Here is a 17,109-nt window from a genome sequence, read left to right as displayed (position 1 = left end):
CAGGTCAGTATGTATACTAAAATGCTGTCCTGCTGAAAACCAACAACAGAACTGTTTAATCTGACTCTCATGACTGTACTTTGCTTCTTACATTTCTGTGACTGTGGTTCAATAGGTAAATGGTCTTGATTCCTATGCGAACACTGAATAGGGGTCTGCTTCTGTTCTGTGTTGTTTGTCCAATGCTAATACTACCAAAATGTGGAGGATAAAGTGTGAAGTGTTCTGCCTTGTGATAATCAGAGTTAGTGTTGTATGGCAGAGTTCTCCAAAACCTGGAAACAAACCTAGGGCTTTCACTTGCAGTAGGATTTGTTTATCTAGTAAATGATGATGAAACCAGTTAGCTGCTGCTGTGTCTGACAACTAAACCACAGAGGGGAGAAGCAGTGTGCCTGATGTGTGAAAATGGGTACCAGTAACACTTGTCAGCAGGGATTAGCCTTTTGTCCTGTAAGGCATTACATAATAAGAACTGGACTCTTAAAGTTGGATTGGTAAACTTAAATCAGAGGTGCATATTGAACTTCTGCATTGGTAAACCTTGTTACTGATTGATCAACTGCTTTCCTTTATTTATAGGTAGAGGGGAAAACCTCTTCTTATGGCTCTTATTTTCCAATTTGAGGCAGTTCATAAATGTACAAGTATATCTGGGCACAGTTTTATGAGTAAGGTTGTTCCAGCAAAAAAGAAACCTTCATAATATATGATCCTGGAAAACTTAAGGTTTCTCAATAACACAAAAACAAGCTTTAGTCAAAATGACTTTCATATAAGCAGTCTTTGTTCAAAACAAAGGTGTTCTTAAGTGTTTGGTTTCAGTGTTATTCAGAAGTAAAATTTTTTTTGAATTCAGATTGTCACAGTAAAATGTTTAGAAAATAAGTATTTTTTTCCCAGAAAGCCAGCCAACTGGAAAAACACTTGGTTAGCTAGCCATTATTGAGATTATACATGAATACCACCTGAATGGTAAACTTGTATTTGTGAAATTATAAAGGGCCTGTTTCAAAAAAAAAACAACAGCAAAAAAAACAACAGATATGCCAGTGGTAGCTTGAGGAACTGCTCAAGACTCTTATTAAGTGTCCAAAGATTTTAAAAGAAATAGTTCCTGATTTCTTGACATAATAAATGAAATATGCGATGTACATATGATGGAAAAATGGGAATGTGGGCTTTTGCACAAAAGCTTTTTGTGAAACGCATCTTGCTAGATGGCTCCTGAATACTAGATCATCACAACTGAAGAAGATGGGCAAGTTTTAATTATGTTTACTAACAGAGTTTATGAAAGAGGGTAGAAAGAGAGTTCATTCTTAATTTGCTTGTCTCTGATAGTTCATGTTTATTTCAGGGAAGCTAGTTACGTAGTGAGAGGCTATCCTATTGGTGCTTTAAATAGCTTGAACTTTTCTGTAATTGCCATGTCCTGAATTTTGTCAGCCATTTCCATTAATATTTCTTTGAACCAAAGTAACGAAGTTAAAAACGCACATCCTTCCACATCTAGGAAGTGACTGGGGACCCAATACACTTTCCTCCTAAAGTCAGTATGTTGGATGTTTTAAAATATGCTGGTGAGATGTGCTTTCCTTAGCCTAGAAAGGCTTCTTTTACTTTCTTGCTACCCCCAAGCTTAATTACATTTTGCCTTTGCTGATGAGGTAAATATCAGAAAATCTACTTACTGGTCAAATTCCTTGCTACTTCTTGTGTAATACTTTTCCCTTAGAGATTTTTGTCTCTATCTCTACAATATATTTTACCATCTTTAATGTATTTGCAGGTGTTTGAAATGTAGTCCTGTGCTGTTGTTGGAGACAGGATACTGGCCTAGGTGATCCTATAGCCTGTCCTAATTTTGGAACTGTAGAATCACAGAATGGTTTGCCTTGGAAGGGACCTTAAAGACCATCCAGTTCCAACCCCTCTGCCATGGGCAGGGACACCTCCCACTAGACCAGGTTGCCCAAAGCCCCATCCAGCCTGGCCTTGAACACCTCCAGGGATGGGGCATCCACAGCTTCTCTGGGCAACATGTTTCAGTGCCTCACCACCCTCTGAGTGAAGAATTTCCTCCTAACATCTAATCTAAACATACTACCTCTTAGTTTAAAGCCATTATTCCTTGTCTTGTCACTACACCCCCTGACAAAGAGTCCCTCCTCAGCTTTCCTGTTGGTCCCCCTTAGGTGTTGTAAGGCTGCTATAAGGTCTCCCTGGAGCCTTCTCCAGGCTGGACAACCCCAACTCCCTCAGTCTGCCTTCCTAGGAGGGGTGCTCCAGACCCTTGATCATCTTCATGGCCCTACTCTGGACTAGTTCCAACAGCTCTTTCTGGTGCTGGAGGCCCCAGAGCTGAATGCAGTGCTCCAGGTGGGGTCTCACAGGAGCAGAGTAGAGGGGGAGAATCACCTCCCTCAACCTGCTGGCCATGCTTCTTTTGATGCAGCCCAGGATACAGTTGGCTTTCTGGGCTGCAAGTGCACGTTGCTGGCTCATGTTGAGCTTCTCATCAACCAGCACCCTCAGGTCCTTCTCATCAGGGCAGCTTTCAATTCTTTCTCTGTCCAGTCTGTATCTGTGTATATAATACAGCAATACTTTTTCTTTCACTGTTGTTACATTGAATGCATGCATTAAAAAGTAAATCAGTAATTTTGATAGCTTCTGAAGTAAATTCTAAACCTTTTATCTTTACATCTGTGTATAGTATTGGTCTTTTTAAGTCTTGAAATTGATGCTAAGATTAAATCTTCTTTTTGTAAGAAAGTCGTCTTGTACATTTGTACAGTAACTGTACAGTTTATTGGGGTAATGGGAAAGGAGAGTTGAAGTTATAGATGGCTCCATTAGGAATACTAGCAGAACATAAATATTTGAGGGATTACTCAGTAGTGGAAAATGAATGTTTTGTCTTTGTGAAATGCCAGTCTCTAATTAGCAGTGGGAGACAAGGCCTTAACTACAGGTTGGATTTTCAGTAGTAGCTGCCAAGATGTAAGAGGGGCTGTGAAAACAGAATGAGCTATTAAAGAGGTTACTAGCATGATGAGGATTTCAAGTGATAAGGAAAAGTCACATTTTTCCTACTTTTGTAGGAAAACAGAACTGAAATAAATGTCAGAAATATCTCAGCTTGCCCATTTAATGGCCTTTAGTGAGCTCTGAGAGAACTGATGATTATTTTAAATTTATCTTTTAAACTGGTGAAGATTAAAATAAAAGCTGTCTTGGCAGCCTTTTCCAGTTGAACAACAGGAGAAGGAAAGGGTGACTACGGCAGTTGCCAAGATCAAGAAACTCAGTCCCCTCTTTAAGCTAATGTTTTATTTTGCTGTTTATTTGTTCGATGGTACTCTACTCCCAAGAAAGTGATGCTTCAAAATGTAGGGAGTCCCTTGTTCATGCTTAAGCATTGCTTTATAAGGCCAAGCTTGATTTGGAAAAGGTGACAGGAGAGACAAAGGTGAGTTCAGAGTTCCCTTATGAGTTCAAAGTTCCACTTATTCTTTAGTTTGGGCTCCAGCAACGCCGTCTCCTAGCAGGTATGCTAAATGTCTAGCAGTCATCAGGCATGCACTTTGGCAGAGTGTGCTGATAGTATCACGGTTTCCTTCCTCTAAAGTAAAGGCCTTTTTTCAAGATACTTGCTTTATTCCCACAGTTCTCTGTTGGTGTTGTTTTCCAGACATAGCCATGTCCTTGCAATAGTTTGGTTCTCTCTCTCTCTTTTTTATTACAGAATTTAGATCAGATGCATTCTTTATCCAGGCTTTTGGTATTTCATGGGACTGCCTCAGATGCACAGCCCACATGCCTGGGCTTGAAATATGTCAAATTTTCCCTCGATGTGTCCCTCCTGTGAGCGCTTTGGCCATAAGCCTGAGGTTTTTGGATATATAGTAATCCCAGCAAATAACAGCTGCATGAGCACAAATCAACTGTGCAGTATGTGAACTGTTTCCCTGACACCTGTGGATGTGACAAACCTGTGTGGATGATCTGTATGTGCGTGGTAAATCTAGCACTGTTCAGGCAGGTCTCATGCACTGAGATAGCTCTAATGTCACTTGTAAACATCTCTGTGATTCCCTAGCATGTAGAAGGCCATGTTTGAGTCTTAATATGTCCTGCCTGAACACCAGAAGCTTGTAGTGGGATCCGTGAGAACACAATCAGAGGTTAATAGCACAGGCCTTGAGAATACAGGCAGAGGGTGATACCAGCAGCCCCAAGGATAAAAAACATGAGTTGGGAATAGGTAATTACTTTCACTGAAGTAGCATATTGAAGTCCAAGCAGAACCCATTTGGGAGCATGATGGGACATGCTAGTCTTTTACAGTGGCACCAAGTTGGTTTATCAAGCCATAGCTAAACAGAAGTGTGATGTGGTAGACTTAGCACAGTTAAGTCATGTATGTAGCCTTGGAGACCTAACTGAATTCACTTAAATTAAAAGATGAGGTAAGGAAGATTTTATTTCAGAAAGGGAAACGTTGCAAAATTAGTGAGGTCAGCTTAATACTTAAGAGCCTTAATTGGACATAATATGGAAGAAAGGGGAGAAAGTTGTTTAAATAAACTGAATGTAAAAATTACCTAGAACTTCTGTCCCAGTTGTCAACAATTATGAGGAAGGTCTTTAGTCCCAATTAGATGAATAATCATTTCAGAAAGAGTTACTAATAGTGGGAAGAGACCCTATAAAGTGTAGGAAGAAAGCTGTATCATGCAGAAAGATGTATCTTAGATATGAAATTATGAGAATTGGCATAATGCAACAAGTAGCAAAAAGAGCTTGAAATACGCATATAAATATAGAGCAAGGGAAGGAGTTCCTGAACTGTTGCAGTGTGTGGAATAGAGATTAGGTAGTTTTGAATTATATCTCCAAAATGCATTGCTTCATTTACAGTAGTGTTGAACACTAGGGTAAAAAAAAGATGGATAATGGGATTGAGGATAGGGAAAATACCACGTTTAAAGCCAAAAACTAAAGAATTTAGCATGCTTCTGTCAGGGGAAATGACTAATCTTTATTCCAGAATTCTGAAAGCACATCTAAAATTACATGTCTGAAAGCAAGAATTTTAAATAGATCTGTCAAGCTGGGTGTGGAACTGTATGACTAGAGAATAGGAAATAAAATATTTTTTATTAGAGAACAGAGGACAAAGTAATCCTACAGAACAGTTAGTTTGACCTTAACATCCAAAGCTTTAGAACAAATCCTGAAGAAGAATGTAATCACAAGCAGAGTGGTACATGAAACCTGGGATATAATTAAATAAGGTTTTGCCATAGGTAGGTCACATTAAACTGATAGTTCTTTGAAATAACTGATGTCTAGGCAAGGGAATAGTGATGGAATATGATCCAGGTGAATTTTAATTGAACACTTGGTACAATGCAATGGTGTGAACCCTCAGCTCAACTGGAAAAATATATATATATTACTAGGGAAAGAAAGTGAAATAGGTATGCAAGCAATTTCGAGGCATATGATTAAGTAGTAGCATTTGAGGTCAAGCACTGAGAGTAGGTTTCTCATGGGACTTTTTTTTAATGACTTTGAGTAAAAATATAGCAATGTGGAAATGTGGGGAGGCATTATTAATAAGTGGATCAGAATATCACGTAGGGGAAGAAATGATGAAATTGAGGAGTGGGGTTAAGGAAATGTTATAAAACCAGCTACAACAGACTGCAAGTTCATGCACTTTGAAACCAATGACAAGAATGTCCACTACGAGCTGGAGGTTGCTGAGAACAACAGAGGAAAATAATTTGTGTAATATAAATCTGACTTACTATGGGTAGTTGGTGTTGTTGCATTTAGAAAGATAAGCCTGATCCTGAAAGATGACTCCTTACCTTGACCAGAGACATTAATGCCATTGTATGAACACTGATGAGATTGCGCCTGCAACATTGATTTTTGTCACCTTTGAGGAGGAGGTGAGAAATGTAATTCTACCTTGAAAATTCAAGCCAATGATCCAAGTTAAACCAAAGCCCTTTTTAAATTAGATAAACACCAACAACTTTTCGTAAAAGTTTGCCTCTTATCAATAGGTCCAGGAGTTGGTGTTTAATGCATGATTAGTTTTGGGATGAGTGGGTAGACAATATTTTGCTCAGTCAGATAATGACAGGAATAGGGGAATGGTTTTAAATTAAAAGAGGAAAGATTTAGATGCGATGTTGGGAGGAAATCCGTAAATCCCTCACTCAGAGGGCAGTGAGGCACTAGAACAGATTGCCCATAGAGGTTTTGGATACCCCATCCCTGGAGGTGTTCAAGACCAGGATGAGCCTCTGGGCAACCTGATCTAGTGGGTGGCATCCCTGCCTATGGCTGTGGGGTGGGGGTGGAACTAGATAATTTTTAAGGGCCATTCCAACCCAAGCCATTCTATGATTTCACATAAGAAAGCTCCTCTTTCTAAACTGTACCTTCCTAGGCGAATTGCTTACCCTGAAAGCTAAGACAAGAATGAAATTCACTGATGTGCAGATGAATATTACAAGTCTTGCATCTTGTTTACATGCTCAGAATAGGGTTGAAGGAGAGGCTTACTCTGCAGAAGGATTTCCAACAGTAAAGCATCAAAAACCATAGAAATTGAGGTTATCTTTAGTTATATTGCTGATCTTACTACTTCTTGTGTCTTAAAATCAGTCCTGAAAATATTTGTGCTGTGTCTAGGATTGTTCCTTTGCCTCAGCAAGCGGTCTCCTGGCTTATGCACCAGATGTTGTTCAAATACAGTGAAGAATTGTTGGGGATGAAGTTTTGCCCAGAGTTCTGGAACAGGTTTGTGCTTACCCAGTCTGCTGTTTGCAGTATGGAGCTTTCCCTTGCTTCAGCAAAATCACATTTTCTTCAATTAAGTTAATAATCAAATTCTCAGATTTCTGTAAGTTATTACCCAGATCAAGCATTTATCAATGCAAAGTAGAATGGGATGTGGTAGGTTAGTGAAGACTTAGAGAATTAAAAGAATAAAGGAAATACAAAAGTTCTAGTCGGGCTGTGAATCTAAATCTAATGCTTTAGGATCTAAAACAATGTCGTCAGGGACAGGAGACTGAACCAGGTGTGAACTTTCATGCTTCATCTTCCTCTGCTGGAAGGACAGCAACTCCAAGTAAAAAACTTCAGGGTTCTCATATTTGATTGAGTAGCCTCATTACCTTCATTGGTATTGAATGAGGCCTGTGACTAGCAGGCTTTTTTATTTATGTTGCTCTTGATTTTGATTAATAAGAATAAAACTTCATTCATCCCTGTGAAAATCACGTGTGCTTATGTGATAAGGCTGCAGAAATGTTTTTTGTCCTGCAACTTCAGCATAAATCCTCCCAAAAGCCTCTTCCTTTTCTCCTAACTGTGGACTTTCTCAGAGGGTCTGTGGTCTTCTGAAAAGCACAGAATCAGGCAAGTAATCAAAAAAGGGAGTGAATCCCTGTTAGATCAAGGTAAGGGTGAAGACAAGGGTAGGGAAGACAACAGTATGGTGGGTGATGAAGAAAACTCAACCACAGCCTGCATAGCAGGCAGGAGAGCAGAAATAGTGGCTGCAGGAGATTATGTTTTATGCTCAGCAGGTGTGACTCGTGCTAGGAGGTACTTAGTGCTTCTTTATTAGTCCAGTGCAGAGCCATAAGGACAATTAAGGGAGTTGAGCATCTCCCTTATGAGGAAAGGCTGAGGGAGCTGGGTCTCTTTAGCTTGGAGAAGAGGAGACTGAGGGGTGACCTCATTAATGTTTATAAATGTGTAAAGGGTGAGTGTCAGGAGGATGGAGCCAGGCTCTTCTCAGTGACACCCAGTGATAGGACAAGGGGCAATGGGTGCAATCTGGAACATAGGAGGTTCCGCTTAATTATGAGATGAAACTTCTTAATGCTGAGGGTGACAGAGCACTGGAACAGGCTGCCCAGGGTGGTTGTGGAGTTTCCTTCTCTGGAGACTTTCAAAAACCTGCCTGGATGTGTTCCTGTGTGACATGATTTAGGTGTTCATACTCTGGCAGGAGGATTGGACTAGATGATCTGTCAAGGTCCCTTCCAATCCCTAACATTCTGTGATTATACCTAAAGCAGTAACAGCCTTTGATCTTGTGCTGGCAAGTCCACCAGCAGCCTAGCGCATATCAAAAGGAAACTGAGGGGCTTATCAATGTTTTGCAAAAACTTTTTGTTCTGGGCTTTATGCAACTGTCTGTTATTATTATTAAACAAAGGATGAAGGAAAAATGTTGAAAGTCGTACAAGCTTGTTGCTGTATTCATGTTGAAAGTTTGGGAAGAGGAAAGGATTACGGGATTATTACTGAAGAGTAGTTTGTAAAATTACACAATTTGCATTCAGCAATAGAGAGAATAGCTAGGGGCTGTGTAAGCGCCTAGCTTAATCCCCTCTGCTCCGTGCCCTTGCATCTGCGTCTGCTCTAGAGAAAAGAGCACTGGCCAAAGGCAATACGAGGACCTCTAGAGAGAAGGTAGAAGGTTACATCAAGCTACTGTAATTCCAAAACCCCACCCAGGCAAATGAAGTAGGCCACTTTATTTTTTTCTCCATAAAAGGGTACTTTAATGCAATACCAAATGTGAGATTCTGCCTACTTTATTCTGGCATATCCATCTACCGGAAGCAGAGCCTGTACTGCAGACATTAATTTCGTAACCCAATGTTGAGGTCACAACATGGACATTTGTGCATTTGTATTTCACTTTAAGTGGGTCCAGATTCATCCCAAACACTGTGGAACAGCTCAGAACATCAAATTTACTTTTTTTTTTTTTTTAAACCAGCAGGTAATTACTTTTCCCTCTGGTATATCAACTTAATTTTCCTCTGTGTTCGATAGCTTAGAAGAATTTTGCGTCATACAGCACATCTGCAACTATCCTGTGATTTTCATCTAAATATTGGTCATTTATACTAAAAGGAGTCAAACCACAGAGAACAGTATGGACCTCAGCATGACTCTTATTTCATGCGTTCTTCTCAGCTGTGGTGATCTTGGATTGTGACAGATATTCCTGTCCATGTGCTCCTTATACCATAGTCCCTGACTACTGCACCCTTCTTGAACCTCTACAGCCTGCTGGTACTGATGCTGTGTTCCCTTCCTCAGATTTCCATGCTATTTCTCTCATTTCTGCTTTCCTGTCGCACACTTACTTCATTCCTTCCTCCTTCTCTGCAAACTATTGTGCTCCAAAGGCAAATCCAGCTTGAAATTGTCATGCTGCGACAAACTGCCAAGCTCTATGTAATACCATGTGATCAGATGGACACCTGCCATTTGTCAGCCACTCCTCTTTCTTCTCCTTTTTCTCCTTGTCTTTCACCATCATGTCAGCTCTGTAAGGAAGCAAGGGGTAACTTCACATCAGGGTGATCACGCCCTGTGGTAGATATGGGGTCAGGCTCCTTGATCTCCTACTTAGCTGACAGCGTTTTTGCTGCAGGTGATAGTCTACACAGCAGTGGTATGTGGGGTCTTGTCCTACCAATATGCCCCGAAAGCACCCAGAGTACTGTAAAACCTGTGAAAATACTATCAAAAATTTCAAGCCTGTAACAAAACTGTTTTAACTGATTCATACATGAGGAATAAAAACAGACATAAACCACAGCCATGGGACATAGTCCTGAAGGAGCTGTTGACAAGAAACAGTATAAGCAACTGATGTCATCTGTCCAGACTTGTGCAAATCATTTGACACAGTCCTGCATGGCACCCTTGTCTCCAATGTGGAGAGAAATGGATTTGACAGATGGACCACTCAGTAGAAAAGGAATGTGCTGAATAGCTGCATGCAAGGAGTTGCAGTCAACAGCTTTATGTCCAGGTAGAGATGAGGGATGAGTGGAAATCCCTCAGGGGTTTCTGTTGGGATTGGTATTAATTAACATCTTTGTTGGCAACTAGGACAGTAGGATTGACTGCACCTTCAGCAAGCATGCAGACCATAGAATCATAGAACAGTTTGGGTTGGAAAGGACTGTAAAGATCATCCAGTTCCACCCCCCCCACCACTAGAATAGGTTGCTCAAAGCCACATCCAGCTTGGCCTTGAACACCTCCAGGGACGGGGCATCCACAGCTTCTCTGGGCAACCTGTTCCAGTGCCTCACCACTCTCTGAGTGAAGAATTTCCTCCTAACGTCGAATTTAAATCTCCCCTCTTTTATTTTAAAACCACTCCCCCTTGTCCTGTCATTGTCTGCCTAAGCAAAAAGTTGCTCTCCATTTTTTTTATAACTCTCCTTTGAATATTGAAAGGCTGCAATGAGGTCTGCCCAGAGCCTTCTCTTCTCCAGGCAGAACACCCCTAGCTCTTTCAGCCTTTCTTCACAGGAGAGGTGCTCCAGCCATCTGATCATTTTTGTGGCCCTCCTCTGGACCCATTCTAACAGCTCTACAACCTTCTTGTGCTGGGGGCTCCAGAACTGGACGCAACACTCCAAGTGGGGCCTCACAAGGGCAGAACAGAGGGGGACAATCCACTCCCTCGACCTGCTGGCCACTCCTCTGTTGATGCAGCCCAGGATGCCGTTGGCCTTCTGGGCTGCAAGTGAGCACTCCTGACTCATGTCAAGCTTTTCGTCCACCAGAACCCCAAGTCCTTCTCTGCAGGGCTGCTCTCAAGGAGTTCTTCACCCAGTTTGTACTCATGTTGGGATTGCCCTAGTTGCAGCACCTTGCACTTAGACTTGTTGAACCTCATTAAGTTCACGTGGGTGCACTTCTCAAGCTTGTCCAGGTCCCTTTGGATGGCATCCCTTCCTTCTGTTGCATTGACTGCACTACTCAGCTTGGTGTCATCTGCAAACTTGCTGAAGGGGCACTCGATCCCATTGTCTGTTGTTGATAAAGATTTCAAGAGTACCAGTCCCAAGACAGACCCCTGAGGGACACCACTCGTCACTGGCCTCCTCCTGGACATAGAGCCATTGACAACCACTCTCTGGGTGCAGCCTTCAAGCCTATCCTTATCCACTGAATGGTCCAACCATCAAATACATACCCCTCCAATCCGGAGATCAGGATGTCATGTGGGACTGTGTCAAATGCCTTACAGAAGTCCAGGTAGATGATATAAGTTAGTCTTCCCTTCTTATCTGATGCAGTCACTCCATCATAGAAGGCCACCAGAGTAGTCAGGCGCGTTGGGGTTGCTCAGCCTGAAGAAGGCTCCAGAGAGACCTTATAGTGGTCTTCTGGTGCCTAAATGGGGCCTATATGAAAGATGGAGAGGGACTCTTTATCAAGAAGTGTAGCAATAGACAAGGGGTAACAGTTTTAAAGTAAAAGAGGGTGGAGTTAGATCGGATATCTGGAAGAAATTCTTAACCATGAGGGTGGTGAGGCACTGGCACAGGTTGCCCAGAGAAGCTGTGGATGCCCCATCCCTGGAGGTGTTCAAGGCCAGGCTGGATGGGGCTTTGGGCAACCTGGTCTAGTGGGAGGTGTCCCTGCCCACAGCACAGGGGTTGGAACTGGATGGTCTTTAAGGTCCCTTCCAACCAACAGCATTCTACGTTATTCTAGTATTCTGTGATCTTATATGACTGTAAGAAAAACATAAGGGAAAAAAAATGTTCTGCCTAAGATATGAAGATCTGAAAAACTATGTTTCTTATACACTGGCACACTCCTGCCTAGAACATTTTAGTGCTCTCCAGAGTGGGCTGCCAGGATCCAGCCTAGATTCTGAGGGGCTCTGTATCAGCAGCAATGGTGTTCACAGGAGGTTTGGATCTTCCTGTAGGACAACCCCACAGTGAGAGGCAGGGAGGGTAAGCATCAGGGCTCCCTCCTTCCCCATGTTCTCACTGCCTTTATCATCTCTTTACATCACCCCAGAGCCTAGGGGTCCTGTTCTGTGAACACTGTGTTATGTTTGATTTGAAGCTACTTGGGACAACATGATAATCCGTGGTAAGCATGTGGCACATTGACTCATATGACCTGACATGAGGCATGTTCACTGTGCACATCCGTGTGACAGGCGGGAGAATCAGAAGAAATACAGTTTAGATTAAAGCCACATTGGGTTAAATTTCCTTTCATCCTTACATAAGTAAATAGATGCTCCATTCAATTCACAGTTGTATAGAAGAAGATAAATCCACAGCTGAATTTATGTGGGAGCTGTTGTTCTATGTGGGCTTGTGAGTAATCAATAATGAACAGTGAGAAAAATGCTGTAAGACTAATTAGGTGATTATTGTGCCACATTATCCTTCTCAGACACATCAAGGCTGAATTCTGCTGAGATCCGGAAATAACCCAGGGGGAACAAAAGACTGGGAACTGGCAGATGCCATAAACTACACAATAGACCAGTGAGATGGTAAGCCTGAGGTGGGATGGGTTTCCTTCTCTGTGTCTGGTTTTAGAAAGAAAGTATGCATGGTGCTGCAAAAGGAAGGAAGGAACCGTGATGGGGGAGATGATGTGAAAGAAGGTTCTTTGAGAGCTGAAGCAGTCACTGGTGAGTGCCTGTGGACATAGAATCACAGAATCCCTAATCCTCTGCCACACTATTCCTGATACAAGCCAGGATGCCGTTGGCCTTCTTGGCCATCTGAGCACTGCTGGCCCGTGTTCAGTTGGCTATCAACCAATACCCCCAGGTCCTTTTCTGCTGGGCAACTTTCCAGCCACTCTTCCCCAAGCCTATACCACTGCATTGGGTTGTTATGACACAAGTGCAGGACCTGGCACTTAGCCTTGTTGAATGCCATACAGTTGGACACAGCTCATTGATCCAGCCTATCCAGAGCCCTCTGCAAAGTCTTTCTACCCTCAAGAAGATTGTCAGTCCCACCTCACTTGTTATCGTCTGCAAAGTTACTGAAGGAACACTCAATCCTTCATCAAGATTGTTGATAAAAATCTTAAAGAAAACTGTCCCCAGGACTGAGCCCTGGGGAACACCACTTGTCCTCTAACTGGATATAACTCTATTCACAATGACCCTTTAGGCCCAGCCATCCTGCCATTTTTTTACCCAGCAAACAGTACATGCATCAGCAGCCAGTGAGCAGCCAGTTCCTCCATGAGAATGCTATGGGAAATAGTATCAGATGCTTTGCTAAAGTCTGAGTAAACACCAACCACACCTTTTCCCTTGTCCTGTAAGCATGTCATCTTATCATGGAAGAAGATCAGGTTCCTCAGATTTCCTCTTGGATTATAAGGGCTTCATTCTTCTCCCTGTCTCTTTCAGCTGAGTGGGCTGGGTACCACAAGAACAATTAGTCCTACTAATAAAAACTGATGCAAAGAAGGCATTAAGCACTAGAGCCTTTTCCTCATCTCTCATCACTATATTTCTCCCCACAAACAATAAAGGATCTTTGTAGTCCTCCCATGTTGTCTGCAACCTTCTTTCAACTTTCTTTTTCTTTCTGAGTTCCAAAAGAACTGCAAGGATGCTCTTCTTCCTCACCAGCTTGTCTTTTGGCACACAGGGACAGCCTGCTCCTGTGCCTTCAAGATTTCATTCTTGAAGAATGTCCAGCCTTCCTGGATTCCTTTGCCCTTTAGAACTGCCTCCAAAGTGACTCTGTCAACAAGGTCCCTAAATAGGCCAAAAGCAGTCCTCCAAAAATCCAGAGTTCTGCTGACCACCCTCCTTGCTTTCCCAAGGATTGTGAATTTTTCATCTCCAGATCACTGTGCCCAAGATCACTTCCAGCCAACACACCCCCACAAGACCTTCCCTGTTAACAAAAAACAGGTCAAGCGGAGCACCTTCCCCGGTTGGTTCCCTCTTCACCTGTGTGAAGAAGTTATCCTCCATACATTCCAGAAATCTCCTAGTCCATTTCTTCTTCACGGCATGGTTGCTCTGCAGCACGCTTCTTTTTATTTCCCTGTGCACACCTTACTGTGAATGAGCTTGAAAGGTCCCAAGTCAGTACTGAGATTCCAAATGTGTGGGAAACTAAATGATACGGGCTGATTTTTTTATGAAGTTTCTATAAAGTTTCTCATGTGCTTCAATCCTTATTGAATATTTCTGCTGTGCTTCTTCCTCCTTTAAGTATACAGGCTTAAATTTATAGCAATGGGAAGAGAAAGGGGTCTTGGAGGAGAGAGGAGAGACCCCCACCTACCTGAGATCTCTCTCCCACTGAAGACCACTCTCTTCTTAGCCACAAAGTGCAACAGTACTGTGGTACATAGTAATGTGATGCTTCTCTTGGTATTGGCACCATGGAAGATGCAAAGGATGCTACTAATGACTATCACTAACATGGAGTGTACAGTACAGAGAGCCACAGAGTGTCTGCGGTGAGGGAGCACTACAAGGAAATAATTTATCAGACCCATGGGCCCTTTGCCATTTTGAGGGTGTCTGTTAAGTCTTTGTGGGCCTGGATACCATTGCAGAAAGGGAGTTTCTGCAATTTTTTCAATCTGTGACCTGTTTGCTGCAAAACAGCCTGATCATGGCCTTAGGAATGGAGAAAGAATACTTTGTATGAGCAGCAATAAGATAGAAGTAACAGTAATTTACCTAATGCCTTTTATTATGAGATCGAGTCAGGATCACAAGCATTTCCCAGCAGGACTGAATTACTAGACCAGCAGTTTTCCATTACTTTTGCGTTGCAGAAGCAGTGTCCCAGTAGAGGTGGCAATCTCTTCACAGTCAGTTTAGACCCACTAAGGCTTTGATTTCTCATCATCTTTCACACAACTTTCACAGGTGTGGTGCATGAAACACCCAGGAACCTGTAATCTATGAAGCTGAGAATCACAGAGGACAGTCGGACTCACATTATCAGACACAGGTAGTACCATTTGTCCATTCAAGTTTTTTCTGAAATGGGGGGCTTGAACAAACAATGCAAAATCCACCACTCTGAGAGAAGGAAAAGTTTATTGGTATTTTATAAAAGGAAATGGTCACTATAATACATTGTTATAAATATTTATAAATATTCTATGGGACTTCAAACCCACCCAAATAAATAAATAAATATTGAAATATTAAAATATAGAGTAATGCTTTCTTACTAGCTGGTGATGGCCAGCATCTCCTTTGAATAACTAATTCTTTTGACACATTCACTACATTTCTTTGTAGTTACAAATATGTTTTTGATGCAAAAATTACTGTGCATTCACTCTTAGCATAGGGACTAAATCTCCTGGCTACTCGTGGAGTGAGCAACCCTTCTTACTTTGTTATGATGCATGAATATAGAGATGGCATAGAGATATAACCCCACAGGATTTTGTCATTAAAGCTTGATATGGATTGAGACAGAATTTTTCATGATTAAAACTTGTAAATCTGTCGACTCATAGTCCTGGAGAGCTCTCTGGAGCTTAGAACAATTTATGCAAAATTAAACTTTTGCTTCTGTAATTGCAGTCCAGAGTTCTCAAGGAGAAAAGCCAAGAAGAATGGTAAAGAAATCAAGTAAAAATATTAAACTAAACCACAAATAAAACAATACCTGTTCACCACATAAACAGCAAGGTAAAAAGTCTTGTGGTATTTTGAATAAGAAAGAAAATACACAACTTATCCCCCTGCTCTTCAATTCTCCCAGTCCATTAGAATCACTTATTTTCCTTAGAAACTAATTATAAACATGATGAGTTTAGAGGATGAAAAATAATAAATTGTGAGACACAATTCTTGGTCTAATCCTAATCATTTGAATTGTCCTGTGCTCCTAGGTACTTGTATGAATTGCGAATCATGCCAAGTGGCAAAACTATTGTAGCAGCAGAATCAGGCCTTATGATTATTCTAACATAACTACCTGGAGGTTGTAAATAAATAAATATATTGTATGTATATCACTATATATGCATATATAAATAGGTTTTAAATGCTGTCAGCAGGACAGACCCTGTGCTAAATCCAGAATTTCCATGAAAAAAAAAGAACTTAGTGGGTCTTACTTTGATCTTGTTACAGTGATGCAGTTCCAGTCACTTCAGTGAATTACTTCACCAGACAGTAGGAAGAACAGGACCAGAATCTAGCCCGACATCTTTTGTGTTATTGCCAAGAAAACTGGCCAAATGTACCATTTTCAGAATGGTGTCAGACTGTTAAATATACTAAGTAAACAAAACAGAAGGTTCTGCACCTTGACAGAAAGCACATGCACACCAAAACGTAAAACCCTTCTCATATATCTACCACGCTGGATTTTTCTCCAGCTGTTGACTTCTGATGCTATTGATTTCTGCTGGAGCACATCAAGAAAAGCTTTTTCAGAATTACTCAGATTTAGAATTCCAGGAAGATGGGATTAAAAGTAAAAGGAATAAAGGAGAAAAATGACTAAATATGTATACAATTTTCAGAGTCCTGAATATAGCTCCACTAAAACCAGTGAAGCTATACTGAATTCTACCAGTTAACAGTTTGACACCTAAATTACAATGAAAGCTCTGCTCTGCAAATATCTCATCTTAACTAAAGATTCGTAAATGTCAAATGGATATATTGAGGTCATATTTTGACAAATAAACTTACCCATAGTATATTCCAATCTAGATGTCTAAGTTTTGTCAACATTTAGAGATTCGATCATATTTAGGTAATTTCACTCTTACAGACATAAATCATCTGATACCTGCTCAGAATTAGATAAAAACATTGATGCCAAACTTTTCTAAATACACACCTCATTTTCACTTATTAGATGAGAGTCTTCATTAACTGTTAATAGTTTAATGTCTATGAGGCATAATTTGCAGGGACTTTTTTCCCCAAAATTCAGCACTGTGCAGAGTTAAACACTGTGCAAAAACAAACAAACAAACAAACAAAAAAAAACCCCAGCCTATCACTGTGAAAAAAAACAACCCACAACCTATTTGACACACTATTGGTAATTAATATTTCTGTTACTTATCTCTCTGTTGGAAATATGCAAAAGTAATGAATGTTTCTACATTATATTTCTATAATGCGTCATTACAATTAAGTGAATAGAGAGGTGTGATAGAAAAGGACTTAATAAATGGTGATATCAGCTCTTCTTTTTCTAAACCTCAGCTTGGAATCAATATGTGTCAGAAATGACTCTTTCTAGA

General features: G+C 41.1%; 1 long non-coding RNA gene across 1 annotated transcript; it reads left to right on the top strand.

Annotated features, from left to right (window-relative positions):
- The first annotated feature begins 12,281 nt into the window (after positions 1 to 12,281).
- LOC118247710 (uncharacterized) lies at positions 12,282 to 16,896 on the top strand. Its single transcript, XR_004778525.2, has 3 exons — positions 12,282 to 12,385; positions 14,753 to 14,837; positions 15,980 to 16,896. It is a non-coding gene; the product is annotated as an uncharacterized LOC118247710 (long non-coding RNA).
- Positions 16,897 to 17,109: the final 213 nt, after the last annotated feature.

This window comes from Cygnus atratus, chromosome 1 (genome assembly GCF_013377495.2).
Source record: "Cygnus atratus isolate AKBS03 ecotype Queensland, Australia chromosome 1, CAtr_DNAZoo_HiC_assembly, whole genome shotgun sequence".
In the NCBI taxonomy this organism is placed as follows: domain Eukaryota; kingdom Metazoa; phylum Chordata; class Aves; order Anseriformes; family Anatidae; genus Cygnus; species Cygnus atratus.
Note: the sequence above shows the minus strand (reverse complement) of the source record. Positions and strands in the feature narration are given on the sequence as shown.